At 41.2% G+C, this 12051-nt stretch overlaps 8 non-coding genes across 8 annotated transcripts; all 8 read left to right on the top strand.

Annotated features, from left to right (window-relative positions):
- Window positions 1–887: 887 nt before the first annotated feature.
- On the top strand, window positions 888–960 carry TRNAK-UUU (transfer RNA lysine (anticodon UUU)). Its single transcript has one exon. It is a non-coding gene; the product is annotated as a tRNA-Lys (tRNA).
- A 769-nt stretch (window positions 961–1729) lies between these two features.
- On the top strand, window positions 1730–1802 carry TRNAK-UUU (transfer RNA lysine (anticodon UUU)). Its single transcript has one exon. It is a non-coding gene; the product is annotated as a tRNA-Lys (tRNA).
- A 768-nt stretch (window positions 1803–2570) lies between these two features.
- TRNAK-UUU (transfer RNA lysine (anticodon UUU)) lies at window positions 2571–2643 on the top strand. Its single transcript has one exon. It is a non-coding gene; the product is annotated as a tRNA-Lys (tRNA).
- Window positions 2644–4252: 1609 nt separating this feature from the next.
- Window positions 4253–4325, top strand: TRNAK-UUU (transfer RNA lysine (anticodon UUU)). The gene has a single exon. It is a non-coding gene; the product is annotated as a tRNA-Lys (tRNA).
- A 1610-nt stretch (window positions 4326–5935) lies between these two features.
- TRNAK-UUU (transfer RNA lysine (anticodon UUU)) lies at window positions 5936–6008 on the top strand. The gene has a single exon. It is a non-coding gene; the product is annotated as a tRNA-Lys (tRNA).
- Window positions 6009–7618: 1610 nt separating this feature from the next.
- Window positions 7619–7691, top strand: TRNAK-UUU (transfer RNA lysine (anticodon UUU)). Its single transcript has one exon. It is a non-coding gene; the product is annotated as a tRNA-Lys (tRNA).
- Window positions 7692–9300: 1609 nt separating this feature from the next.
- Window positions 9301–9373, top strand: TRNAK-UUU (transfer RNA lysine (anticodon UUU)). The gene has a single exon. It is a non-coding gene; the product is annotated as a tRNA-Lys (tRNA).
- A 1610-nt stretch (window positions 9374–10983) lies between these two features.
- TRNAK-UUU (transfer RNA lysine (anticodon UUU)) lies at window positions 10984–11056 on the top strand. The gene has a single exon. It is a non-coding gene; the product is annotated as a tRNA-Lys (tRNA).
- Window positions 11057–12051: the final 995 nt, after the last annotated feature.

Genomic DNA, 12051 nt, shown 5'->3' with positions numbered 1-12051 from the left:
TACTGTAGAGTGAAAATCAAGTTTCAAATGGGCAGTGATCCCTGTGCCTGGATAGCTCAGTCGGTAGAGCATCAGACTTTTAATCTGAGGGTCCAGGGTTCAAGTCACTGTTCAGGCGTACCTTTGCTTCTTTTACAAAAAATTAAGCAGGAAATATGAATTGCTCATTCTAATATGTGCTATTTCTGATGGCATCGCAACCTTGGGCAATATGACTCTAAGGTAGTGGAGTCCAGAGTTCTTGGAGGCTTTGCCAACATTTCAAGCCTGACTGTGCTTCTAAATAGCATGAAATAGCAATCTTTGTACAAAGTTTTAACATTGGGGAGACAGATTGGTCGAAAAAAAAGCAGACAGGCGCTGCTGAGATTCAAACTCAGGATCTCCTGTTTACTAGACAGGCGCTTTAACCAACTAAGCCACAGCACCTTTTTTGCATCTGGTCTCCTTTCCTTCCTCATGTAATCATTTAGAAGTGAAATCCACTTTTTTTAAGGCTAGGCTTCTGTAGCAATATAACTTTTCAAAATGTTTTCCAATTGACTGAAACTCCATTGCACAAAACGAGCATGTCAGTAATCGTCGATTTAGAGTGGACTGCATTGCCCAGTGTGTGCATTGAGGAGCACATGTTCGTCTTTACTGGGGAGCAAGTTTGCACTCATGAATGTGGCAAAACATTCAAATCCGTAAGTGGGTGACCATTAAAGTCCTACATGCTGCAAATCTCTATATCTGGATACGGAATGACTGAAAAAAGTTATGTCTCCAGTGTCAAAATGTGTGTAATGCACTAGTAATTCATTTCCTTTATTGACCAGTGAGGTAGCCATGTATGGAGGTGCTGTAGAGTGAAAATCAAGTTTCAAATGGGCAGTGATCCCTGTGCCTGGATAGCTCAGTCGGTAGAGCATCAGACTTTTAATCTGAGGGTCCAGGGTTCAAGTCCCTGTTCAGGCGTACCTTTGCTTCTTTTACAAAAAATTAAGCAGGAAATATGAATTGCTCATTCTAATATGTGCTATTTCTGATGGCATCGCAACCTTGGGCAATATGACTCTAAGGTAGTGGAGTCCAGAGTTCTTGGATGCTTTGCCAACATTTCAAGCCTGACTCTGCTTCTAAATAGCATGAAATAGCAATCTTTGTACAAAGTTTTAATATTGGGGAGACAGATTGGTCGAAAAAAAAAGCAGACAGGCGCTGGTGAGATTCGAACTCAGGATCTCCTGTTTACTAGACAGGCGCTTTAACCAACTAAGCCACAGCACCTTTTTTGCATCTGGTCTCCTTTCCTTCCTCATGTAATCATTTAGAAGTGAAATCCACTTTTTTAAGGCTGGGCTTCTGTTGCAATATAACTTTTCAAAATGTTTTCCAATTGACTGAAACTCCATTGCACAAAACGAGCATGTCATTAATCGTCGATTTAGAGTGGACTGCATTGCCCAGTGTGTGCATTGAGGAGCACATGTTTGTCTTTACTGGGGAGCAAGTTTGCACTCATGAATGTGGCAAAACATTCAAATCCGTAAGTGGGTGAACATTAAAGTCCTAGATGCTGCAAATCTCTATATCTGGATACGGAATGACTGAAAAAAGTTATGTCTCCAGTGTCAAAATGTGTGTAATGCACTAGTAATTCATTTCCTTTATTGACCAGTGAGGTAGCCATGTATGGAGGTGCTGTAGAGTGAAAATCAAGTTTCAAATGGGCAGTGATCCCTGTGCCTGGATAGCTCAGTCGGTAGAGCATCAGACTTTTAATCTGAGGGTCCAGGGTTCAAGTCCCTGTTCAGGCGTACCTTTGCTTCTTTTACAAAAAATTAAGCAGGAAATATGAATTGCTCATTCTAATATGTGCTATTTCTGATGGCATCGCAACCTTGGGCAATATGACTCTAAGGTAGTGGAGTCCAGAGTTCTTGGATGCTTTGCCAACATTTCAAGCCTGACTGTGCTTCTAAATAGCATGAAATAGCAATCTTTGTACAAAGTTTTAATATTGGGGAGACAGATTGGTCGAAAAAAAAGCAGACAGGCGCTGCTGAGATTCGAACTCAGGATCTCCTGTTTACTAGACAGGCGCTTTAACCAACTAAGCCGCAGCACCTTTTTTGCATCTGGTCTCCTTTCCTTCCTCATGTAATCATTTAGAAGTGAAATCCACTTTTTTAAGGCTGGGCTTCTGTTGCAATATAACTTTTCAAAATTTTTTCCAATTGACTGAAACTCCATTGCACAAAACGAGCATGTCATTAATCGTCGATTTAGAGTGGACTGCATTGCCCAGTGTGTGCATTGAGGAGCACATGTTCGTCTTTACTGGGGAGCAAGTTTGCACTCATGAATGTGGCAAAACATTCAAATCCGTAAGTGGGTGACCATTAAAGTCCTACATGCTGCAAATCTCTATATCTGGATACGGAATGACTGAAAAAAGTTATGTCTCCAGTGTCAAAATGTGTGTAATGCACTAGTAATTCATTTCCTTTATTGACCAGTGAGGTAGCCATGTATGGAGGTGCTGTAGAGTGAAAATCAAGTTTCAAATGGGCAGTGATCCCTGTGCCTGGATAGCTCAGTCGGTAGAGCATCAGACTTTTAATCTGAGGGTCCAGGGTTCAAGTCCCTGTTCAGGCGTACCTTTGCTTCTTTTACAAAAAATTAAGCAGGAAATATGAATTGCTCATTCTAATATGTGCTATTTCTGATGGCATCGCAACCTTGGGCAATATGACTCTAAGGTAGTGGAGTCCAGAGTTCTTGGATGCTTTGCCAACATTTCAAGCCTGACTGTGCTTCTAAATAGCATGAAATAGCAATCTTTGTACAAAGTTTTAATATTGGGGAGACAGATTGGTCGAAAAAAAAGCAGACAGGCGCTGCTGAGATTTGAACTCAGGATCTCCTGTTTACTAGACAGGCGCTTTAACCAACTAAGCCGCAGCACCTTTTTTGCATCTGGTCTCCTTTCCTTCCTCATGTAATCATTTAGAAGTGAAATCCACTTTTTTAAGGCTGGGCTTCTGTTGCAATATAACTTTTCAAAATGTTTTCCAATTGACTGAAACTCCATTGCACAAAACGAGCATGTCATTAATCGTCGATTTAGAGTGGACTGCATTGCCCAGTGTGTGCATTGAGGAGCACATGTTCGTCTTTACTGGGGAGCAAGTTTGCACTCATGAATGTGGCAAAACATTCAAATCCGTAAGTGGGTGAACATTAAAGTCCTAGATGCTGCAAATCTCTATATCTGGATACGGAATGACTGAAAAAAGTTATGTCTCCAGTGTCAAAATGTGTGTAATGCACTAGTAATTCATTTCCTTTATTGCCCAGTGAGGTAGCCATGTATGGAGGTGCTGTAGAGTGAAAATCAAGTTTCAAATGGGCAGTAATCCCTGTGCCTGGATAGCTCAGTCGGTAGAGCATCAGACTTTTAATCTGAGGGTCCAGGGTTCAAGTCCCTGTTTAGGCGTACCTTTGCTTCTTTTACAAAAAATTAAGCAGGAAATATGAATTGCTCATTCTAATATGTGCTATTTCTGATGGCATCGCAACCTTGGGCAATATGACTCTAAGGTAGTGGAGTCCAGAGTTCTTGGATGCTTTGCCAACATTTCAAGCCTGACTGTGCTTCTAAATAGCATGAAATAGCAATCTTTGTACAAAGTTTTAATATTGGGGAGACAGATTGGTCGAAAAAAAAGCAGACAGGCGCTGCTGAGATTCGAACTCAGGATCTCCTGTTTACTAGACAGGCGCTTTAACCAACTAAGCCGCAGCACCTTTTTTGCATCTGGTCTCCTTTCCTTCCTCATGTAATCATTTAGAAGTGAAATCCACTTTTTTAAGGCTGGGCTTCTGTTGCAATATAACTTTTCAAAATGTTTTCCAATTGACTGAAACTCCATTGCACAAAACGAGCATGTCATTAATCGTCGATTTAGAGTGGACTGCATTGCCCAGTGTGTGCATTGAGGAGCACATGTTCGTCTTTACTGGGGAGCAAGTTTGCACTCATGAATGTGGCAAAACATTCAAATCCGTAAGTGGGTGACCATTAATGTCCTACATGCTGCAAATCTCTATATCTGGATACGGAATGACTGAAAAAAGTTATGTCTCCAGTGTCAAAATGTGTGTAATGCACTAGTAATTCATTTCCTTTATTGACCAGTGAGGTAGCCATGTATGGAGGTGCTGTAGAGTGAAAATCAAGTTTCAAATGGGCAGTGATCCCTGTGCCTGGATAGCTCAGTCGGTAGAGCATCAGACTTTTAATCTGAGGGTCCAGGGTTCAAGTCCCTGTTCAGGCGTACCTTTGCTTCTTTTACAAAAAATTAAGCAGGAAATATGAATTGCTCATTCTAATATGTGCTATTTCTGATGGCATCGCAACCTTGGGCAATATGACTCTAAGGTAGTGGAGTCCAGAGTTCTTGGATGCTTTGCCAACATTTCAAGCCTGACTGTGCTTCTAAATAGCATGAAATAGCAATCTTTGTACAAAGTTTTAATATTGGGGAGACAGATTGGTCGAAAAAAAAGCAGACAGGCGCTGCTGAGATTCAAACTCAGGATCTCCTGTTTACTAGACAGGCGCTTTAACCAACTAAGCCGCAGCACCTTTTTTGCATCTGGTCTCCTTTCCTTCCTCATGTAATCATTTAGAAGTGAAATCCACTTTTTTAAGGCTGGGCTTCTGTTGCAATATAACTTTTCAAAATGTTTTCCAATTGACTGAAACTCCATTGCACAAAACGAGCATGTCATTAATCGTCGATTTAGAGTGGACTGCATTGCCCAGTGTGTGCATTGAGGAGCACATGTTCGTCTTTACTGGGGAGCAAGTTTGCACTCATGAATGTGGCAAAACATTCAAATCCGTAAGTGGGTGAACATTAAAGTCCTAGATGCTGCAAATCTCTATATCTGGATACGGAATGACTGAAAAAAGTTATGTCTCCAGTGTCAAAATGTGTGTAATGCACTAGTAATTAATTTCCTTTATTGACCAGTGAGGTAGCCATGTATGGAGGTGCTGTAGAGTGAAAATCAAGTTTCAAATGGGCAGTGATCCCTGTGCCTGGATAGCTCAGTCGGTAGAGCATCAGACTTTTAATCTGAGGGTCCAGGGTTCAAGTCACGGTTCAGGCGTACCTTTGCTTCTTTTACAAAAAATTAAGCAGGAAATATGAATTGCTCATTCTAATATGTGCTATTTCTGATGGCATCGCAACCTTGGGCAATATGACTCTAAGGTAGTGGAGTCCAGAGTTCTTGGAGGCTTTGCCAACATTTCAAGCCTGACTGTGCTTCTAAATAGCATGAAATAGCAATCTTTGTACAAAGTTTTAACATTGGGGAGACAGATTGGTCGAAAAAAAAGCAGACAGGCGCTGCTGAGATTCAAACTCAGGATCTCCTGTTTACTAGACAGGCGCTTTAACCAACTAAGCCACAGCACCTTTTTTGCATCTGGTCTCCTTTCCTTCCTCATGTAATCATTTAGAAGTGAAATCCACTTTTTTTAAGGCTAGGCTTCTGTTGCAATATAACTTTTCAAAATGTTTTCCAATTGACTGAAACTCCATTGCACAAAACGAGCATGTCAGTAATCGTCGATTTAGAGTGGACTGCATTGCCCAGTGTGTGCATTGAGGAGCACATGTTCGTCTTTACTGGGGAGCAAGTTTGCACTCATGAATGTGGCAAAACATTCAAATCCGTAAGTGGGTGACCATTAAAGTCCTACATGCTGCAAATCTCTATATCTGGATACGGAATGACTGAAAAAAGTTATGTCTCCAGTGTCAAAATGTGTGTAATGCACTAGTAATTCATTTCCTTTATTGACCAGTGAGGTAGCCATGTATGGAGGTGCTGTAGAGTGAAAATCAAGTTTCAAATGGGCAGTGATCCCTGTGCCTGGATAGCTCAGTCGGTAGAGCATCAGACTTTTAATCTGAGGGTCCAGGGTTCAAGTCCCTGTTCAGGCGTACCTTTGCTTCTTTTACAAAAAATTAAGCAGGAAATATGAATTGCTCATTCTAATATGTGCTATTTCTGATGGCATCGCAACCTTGGGCAATATGACTCTAAGGTAGTGGAGTCCAGAGTTCTTGGATGCTTTGCCAACATTTCAAGCCTGACTCTGCTTCTAAATAGCATGAAATAGCAATCTTTGTACAAAGTTTTAATATTGGGGAGACAGATTGGTCGAAAAAAAAGCAGACAGGCGCTGGTGAGATTCGAACTCAGGATCTCCTGTTTACTAGACAGGCGCTTTAACCAACTAAGCCACAGCACCTTTTTTGCATCTGGTCTCCTTTCCTTCCTCATGTAATCATTTAGAAGTGAAATCCACTTTTTTAACGCTGGGCTTCTGTTGCAATATAACTTTTCAAAATGTTTTCCAATTGACTGAAACTCCATTGCACAAAACGAGCATGTCATTAATCGTCGATTTAGAGTGGACTGCATTGCCCAGTGTGTGCATTGAGGAGCACATGTTCGTCTTTACTGGGGAGCAAGTTTGCACTCATGAATGTGGCAAAACATTCAAATCCGTAAGTGGGTGAACATTAAAGTCCTAGATGCTGCAAATCTCTATATCTGGATACGGAATGACTGAAAAAAGTTATGTCTCCAGTGTCAAAATGTGTGTAATGCACTAGTAATTAATTTCCTTTATTGACCAGTGAGGTAGCCATGTATGGAGGTGCTGTAGAGTGAAAATCAAGTTTCAAATGGGCAGTGATCCCTGTGCCTGGATAGCTCAGTCGGTAGAGCATCAGACTTTTAATCTGAGGGTCCAGGGTTCAAGTCACGGTTCAGGCGTACCTTTGCTTCTTTTACAAAAAATTAAGCAGGAAATATGAATTGCTCATTCTAATATGTGCTATTTCTGATGGCATCGCAACCTTGGGCAATATGACTCTAAGGTAGTGGAGTCCAGAGTTCTTGGAGGCTTTGCCAACATTTCAAGCCTGACTGTGCTTCTAAATAGCATGAAATAGCAATCTTTGTACAAAGTTTTAACATTGGGGAGACAGATTGGTCGAAAAAAAAGCAGACAGGCGCTGCTGACATTCAAACTCAGGATCTCCTGTTTACTAGACAGGCGCTTTAACCAACTAAGCCACAGCACCTTTTTTGCATCTGGTCTCCTTTCCTTCCTCATGTAATCATTTAGAAGTGAAATCCACTTTTTTTAAGGCTAGGCTTCTGTAGCAATATAACTTTTCAAAATGTTTTCCAATTGACTGAAACTCCATTGCACAAAACGAGCATGTCATTAATCGTCGATTTAGAGTGGACTGCATTGCCCAGTGTGTGCATTGAGGAGCACATGTTCGTCTTTACTGGGGAGCAAGTTTGCACTCATGAATGTGGCAAAACATTCAAATCCGTAAGTGGGTGACCATTAAAGTCCTACATGCTGCAAATCTCTATATCTGGATACGGAATGACTGAAAAAAGTTATGTCTCCAGTGTCAAAATGTGTGTAATGCACTAGTAATTCATTTCCTTTATTGACCAGTGAGGTAGCCATGTATGGAGGTGCTGTAGAGTGAAAATCAAGTTTCAAATGGGCAGTGATCCCTGTGCCTGGATAGCTCAGTCGGTAGAGCATCAGACTTTTAATCTGAGGGTCCAGGGTTCAAGTCCCTGTTCAGGCGTACCTTTGCTTCTTTTACAAAAAATTAAGCAGGAAATATGAATTGCTCATTCTAATATGTGCTATTTCTGATGGCATCGCAACCTTGGGCAATATGACTCTAAGGTAGTGGAGTCCAGAGTTCTTGGATGCTTTGCCAACATTTCAAGCCTGACTGTGCTTCTAAATAGCATGAAATAGCAATCTTTGTACAAAGTTTTAATATTGGGGAGACAGATTGGTCGAAAAAAAAGCAGACAGGCGCTGGTGAGATTCGAACTCAGGATCTCCTGTTTACTAGACAGGCGCTTTAACCAACTAAGCCACAGCACCTTTTTTGCATCTGGTCTCCTTTCCTTCCTCATGTAATCATTTAGAAGTGAAATCCACTTTTTTAACGCTGGGCTTCTGTTGCAATATAACTTTTCAAAATGTTTTCCAATTGACTGAAACTCCATTGCACAAAACGAGCATGTCATTAATCGTCGATTTAGAGTGGACTGCATTGCCCAGTGTGTGCATTGAGGAGCACATGTTCGTCTTTACTGGGGAGCAAGTTTGCACTCATGAATGTGGCAAAACATTCAAATCCGTAAGTGGGTGAACATTAAAGTCCTAGATGCTGCAAATCTCTATATCTGGATACGGAATGACTGAAAAAAGTTATGTCTCCAGTGTCAAAATGTGTGTAATGCACTAGTAATTCATTTCCTTTATTGCCCAGTGAGGTAGCCATGTATGGAGGTGCTGTAGAGTGAAAATCAAGTTTCAAATGGGCAGTAATCCCTGTGCCTGGATAGCTCAGTCGGTAGAGCATCAGACTTTTAATCTGAGGGTCCAGGGTTCAAGTCCCTGTTTAGGCGTACCTTTGCTTCTTTTACAAAAAATTAAGCAGGAAATATGAATTGCTCATTCTAATATGTGCTATTTCTGATGGCATCGCAACCTTGGGCAATATGACTCTAAGGTAGTGGAGTCCAGAGTTCTTGGATGCTTTGCCAACATTTCAAGCCTGACTGTGCTTCTAAATAGCATGAAATAGCAATCTTTGTACAAAGTTTTAATATTGGGGAGACAGATTGGTCGAAAAAAAAGCAGACAGGCGCTGCTGAGATTCGAACTCAGGATCTCCTGTTTACTAGACAGGCGCTTTAACCAACTAAGCCGCAGCACCTTTTTTGCATCTGGTCTCCTTTCCTTCCTCATGTAATCATTTAGAAGTGAAATCCACTTTTTTAAGGCTGGGCTTCTGTTGCAATATAACTTTTCAAAATGTTTTCCAATTGACTGAAACTCCATTGCACAAAACGAGCATGTCATTAATCGTCGATTTAGAGTGGACTGCATTGCCCAGTGTGTGCATTGAGGAGCACATGTTCGTCTTTACTGGGGAGCAAGTTTGCACTCATGAATGTGGCAAAACATTCAAATCCGTAAGTGGGTGACCATTAATGTCCTACATGCTGCAAATCTCTATATCTGGATACGGAATGACTGAAAAAAGTTATGTCTCCAGTGTCAAAATGTGTGTAATGCACTAGTAATTCATTTCCTTTATTGACCAGTGAGGTAGCCATGTATGGAGGTGCTGTAGAGTGAAAATCAAGTTTCAAATGGGCAGTGATCCCTGTGCCTGGATAGCTCAGTCGGTAGAGCATCAGACTTTTAATCTGAGGGTCCAGGGTTCAAGTCCCTGTTCAGGCGTACCTTTGCTTCTTTTACAAAAAATTAAGCAGGAAATATGAATTGCTCATTCTAATATGTGCTATTTCTGATGGCATCGCAACCTTGGGCAATATGACTCTAAGGTAGTGGAGTCCAGAGTTCTTGGATGCTTTGCCAACATTTCAAGCCTGACTGTGCTTCTAAATAGCATGAAATAGCAATCTTTGTACAAAGTTTTAATATTGGGGAGACAGATTGGTCGAAAAAAAAGCAGACAGGCGCTGCTGAGATTCAAACTCAGGATCTCCTGTTTACTAGACAGGCGCTTTAACCAACTAAGCCGCAGCACCTTTTTTGCATCTGGTCTCCTTTCCTTCCTCATGTAATCATTTAGAAGTGAAATCCACTTTTTTAAGGCTGGGCTTCTGTTGCAATATAACTTTTCAAAATGTTTTCCAATTGACTGAAACTCCATTGCACAAAACGAGCATGTCATTAATCGTCGATTTAGAGTGGACTGCATTGCCCAGTGTGTGCATTGAGGAGCACATGTTCGTCTTTACTGGGGAGCAAGTTTGCACTCATGAATGTGGCAAAACATTCAAATCCGTAAGTGGGTGAACATTAAAGTCCTAGATGCTGCAAATCTCTATATCTGGATACGGAATGTCTGAAAAAAGTTATGTCTCCAGTGTCAAAATGTGTGTAATGCACTAGTAATTCATTTCCTTTATTGACCAGTGAGGTAGCCATGTATGGAGGTACTGTAGAGTGAAAATCAAGTTTCAAATGGGCAGTGATCCCTGTGCCTGGATAGCTCAGTCGGTAGAGCATCAGACTTTTAATCTGAGGGTCCAGGGTTCAAGTCACTGTTCAGGCGTACCTTTGCTTCTTTTACAAAAAATTAAGCAGGAAATATGAATTGCTCATTCTAATATGTGCTATTTCTGATGGCATCGCAACCTTGGGCAATATGACTCTAAGGTAGTGGAGTCCAGAGTTCTTGGAGGCTTTGCCAACATTTCAAGCCTGACTGTGCTTCTAAATAGCATGAAATAGCAATCTTTGTACAAAGTTTTAACATTGGGGAGACAGATTGGTCGAAAAAAAAGCAGACAGGCGCTGCTGAGATTCAAACTCAGGATCTCCTGTTTACTAGACAGGCGCTTTAACCAACTAAGCCACAGCACCTTTTTTGCATCTGGTCTCCTTTCCTTCCTCATGTAATCATTTAGAAGTGAAATCCACTTTTTTTAAGGCTAGGCTTCTGTTGCAATATAACTTTTCAAAATGTTTTCCAATTGACTGAAACTCCATTGCACAAAACGAGCATGTCAGTAATCGTCGATTTAGAGTGGACTGCATTGCCCAGTGTGTGCATTGAGGAGCACATGTTCGTCTTTACTGGGGAGCAAGTTTGCACTCATGAATGTGGCAAAACATTCAAATCCGTAAGTGGGTGACCATTAAAGTCCTACATGCTGCAAATCTCTATATCTGGATACGGAATGACTGAAAAAAGTTATGTCTCCAGTGTCAAAATGTGTGTAATGCACTAGTAATTCATTTCCTTTATTGACCAGTGAGGTAGCCATGTATGGAGGTGCTGTAGAGTGAAAATCAAGTTTCAAATGGGCAGTGATCCCTGTGCCTGGATAGCTCAGTCGGTAGAGCATCAGACTTTTAATCTGAGGGTCCAGGGTTCAAGTCCCTGTTCAGGCGTACCTTTGCTTCTTTTACAAAAAATTAAGCAGGAAATATGAATTGCTCATTCTAATATGTGCTATTTCTGATGGCATCGCAACCTTGGGCAATATGACTCTAAGGTAGTGGAGTCCAGAGTTCTTGGATGCTTTGCCAACATTTCAAGCCTGACTCTGCTTCTAAATAGCATGAAATAGCAATCTTTGTACAAAGTTTTAATATTGGGGAGACAGATTGGTCGAAAAAAAAGCAGACAGGCGCTGGTGAGATTCGAACTCAGGATCTCCTGTTTACTAGACAGGCGCTTTAACCAACTAAGCCACAGCACCTTTTTTGCATCTGGTCTCCTTTCCTTCCTCATGTAATCATTTAGAAGTGAAATCCACTTTTTTAACGCTGGGCTTCTGTTGCAATATAACTTTTCAAAATGTTTTCCAATTGACTGAAACTCCATTGCACAAAACGAGCATGTCATTAATCGTCGATTTAGAGTGGACTGCATTGCCCAGTGTGTGCATTGAGGAGCACATGTTCGTCTTTACTGGGGAGCAAGTTTGCACTCATGAATGTGGCAAAACATTCAAATCCGTAAGTGGGTGAACATTAAAGTCCTAGATGCTGCAAATCTCTATATCTGGATACGGAATGACTGAAAAAAGTTATGTCTCCAGTGTCAAAATGTGTGTAATGCACTAGTAATTAATTTCCTTTATTGACCAGTGAGGTAGCCATGTATGGAGGTGCTGTAGAGTGAAAATCAAGTTTCAAATGGGCAGTGATCCCTGTGCCTGGATAGCTCAGTCGGTAGAGCATCAGACTTTTAATCTGAGGGTCCAGGGTTCAAGTCACGGTTCAGGCGTACCTTTGCTTCTTTTACAAAAAATTAAGCAGGAAATATGAATTGCTCATTCTAATATGTGCTATTTCTGATGGCATCGCAACCTTGGGCAATATGACTCTAAGGTAGTGGAGTCCAGAGTTCTTGGAGGCTTTGCCAACATTTCAAGCCTGAC

This window comes from Ambystoma mexicanum, unplaced genomic scaffold, assembly GCF_040938575.1.
Source record: "Ambystoma mexicanum isolate Mex_15411 unplaced genomic scaffold, UKY_AmexF1_1 Mex_scaf1, whole genome shotgun sequence".
Taxonomy (NCBI): domain Eukaryota; kingdom Metazoa; phylum Chordata; class Amphibia; order Caudata; family Ambystomatidae; genus Ambystoma; species Ambystoma mexicanum.
Note: the sequence above shows the minus strand (reverse complement) of the source record. Positions and strands in the feature narration are given on the sequence as shown.